The sequence below is a fragment of the Balaenoptera acutorostrata genome, chromosome 18, assembly GCF_949987535.1.
Source record: "Balaenoptera acutorostrata chromosome 18, mBalAcu1.1, whole genome shotgun sequence".
In the NCBI taxonomy this organism is placed as follows: Eukaryota; Metazoa; Chordata; class Mammalia; order Artiodactyla; family Balaenopteridae; genus Balaenoptera; species Balaenoptera acutorostrata.
Window position 1 is genome coordinate 36,951,253 of NC_080081.1, and position 2,564 is coordinate 36,953,816.

The following is a 2,564-nucleotide window of genomic DNA, read 5'->3' on the forward strand; positions in this document are numbered from 1 at the left end:
TCTGAGTCAGAACTGTGACTGATTTGGAATTAAACCATGCTTACTGGAATTCTATCAATATACTTCTACTTTCAGTATTTCTGTTGTGACCCTGCAATGACATTCAAAAAATATATTTTCTACCTCATCTATTTCTTCAATATCTAAATGCTATTTAAACAAAATTCATTTAATTATTTCATAAGTGATCCCGCTTATCTTATTGGGAAATAAATGTGTCATTTATAATAGAAAATTAAATACTATGTAAGCTGTCTTTGTAAAGTTTTACATGCATTAATGTTGTATTTGTACTGTATACAGAAGAATCATATTAAATAATAATATTGTGATAAAACTACATATAATACTCTTTATGAAGAAAATTGTCTATACAATTCATGATGAATTATGAAAAATATTCCCCAAATATTATAAAATTTGAAAAAAACAAAACATTAGGGATAATTTTGGGTGTTAACATGTAAATTCACACACTCTGGGTAGGGCGAAAAATTCTCTAAAATCAAGTCCTAAAAGGCTTATCAATACTCCTTGGATTAACATGATCTATTAGAAGAGGTAAGGCAAGGATCAATTTGGAAAAATTCCATATAGGGGAACAAGTCCATGGCGCAGAATAGCAACTCAGTTCTTATTAACATCAAAGGGTAGGGCCTGAGATTTTACATATGCCAAAACTATAATATAATATTGTCCCAGCTTATGGGGTTTTGTGAGAATTAAAAAGAACTCACATTTATTGGGAAGAAGAAAGTGATGGAGAGATATGAACATAAAGGATCCATAAGACTCACTCACCAGCAAAGTAAATCACTTCCATAATTCAACCTTGTGGCTGCAGTATATATTTAAAAGTATGCCTCAATAAACTTGCAGTTTAATTGCTTTGAATAGTTAAAAGCATGATAGCTCACAGCTGGTTCAGAAATACTCTTCACAGTATTACTGAAATCTCAGAGAATTTGTGCAGGTATCCTGGAGTAAGTTGGACGCTTGAACCACCTCTTTGTTATCTCCTTGATATATTCATACAGACCACTGACTGACACTTCTATGAAACCATCTGAGATGGCAGGAAATAATGGCAACATGTAGCAAGTTCCCATTTCCCAGAAGTGAGCATAAGTAACACACTCCCTGTCAACTGGGCCTTTTCTCCTCTGTGATAGGGCTATCAGTCATCTTGAGGATGTCAAGCGAGAGGCTACAGAATAAACCCTGAGGACCAGATGGAAAAGGGAAGAAGTCAGTATCTTAGTTCTCTCTACAGAATGGAATGTGATGGTTGAGAAAAATCTAACCTGACCAGAGAAGCTGATCTTGACTTAGATAAATATTATTAGATAAATATTCATGGGATACACCAAGCTCAGTAAGGCATAGCTTGCCCGGAAATCTTCAGATATCTTTATTTTCCTTTTGTTTTCTTTCTCTTTTCCATACTGATTGTATTCCTTCTCCAAGGATCATTGTCTTCATAGCAATATTTGGAGTTTTTGGAGGATAACTAATAACTCATTATACTGTATATGTATGAAAACTCTTTCTCTGAATCTTTGTATGTTTATCAATTTTGCTAATAGTAAAAATTGCAATGGACAGTTTTGCTTTTTTCTTTGGTATTTTTTAAATTCTAACAAATATATAAGCTTTTTTCTATATAGATTCTATATCTTCTTTCTTCTCTATGATGACGTTAAGTTTTGTTATATTATGATGTAATATAAAGTATATCTTGAAGTACATCTATATCTTAGGTATGGTATTTTGGGCTGAAGTGTATCTTCTAAAATTTATTGGTTGAGGTCTTAACATCCAGTATTTGGAAGTAGGGCCTTGAATGAGGTAAAATGAAGTCATATGGGTGGGCCTTAATCCAATATGCCTGATGTCCTTATAGAAAGGGTGTATTAGAACACAGACACACACAGAGGGAAGACTATGTAAAGACACAAAAGATGGCCTTCCAGAAGCTGAGGAGAGAGGCCACAGAAGAAATTAATCCTGCCAACACCTTGACCTTAGACTTCTAACCTCCAGCACTGTGAGGAAATAAATTTTAGTTATTTAAGTCACCCAATGTGATACTCTGTTATGATAATCCTAGCAAAAAAATATGTGTGGGTAGAGATATAGATATATAGATATTACACATAACTATACAAAAATATATTGCATTTTTATGGTAGTGGCAGTAAGAAGTGGAGGATATAGCTAACTTTACCTCAGATAACTCATTTTGAAGATTATCAAGTGATTAATTCATCTTTTAGTCAATGTATTAAATGACATTTGTTATTTATTAAATTCTTGTATACATCTGGGTCAGATCCTGGACTCACGTTTTGCACTATCTAGAAGGTTATATGGAAGTTTGTTAATGGAAAACCAAATTTTGGGATATATTATCAGTGAAGGGGACTTGGAAACACAGTGAATGTGCTTGGCTCTACTCTCTGACATCTGTGGGTTTTAACTTAATTCCTAAGTTTCTCCAGTAGTGTACTGCCTACAAGATCAAGACTGGTTCAGGAACTGTGGAACACATGACTGGATGTTTT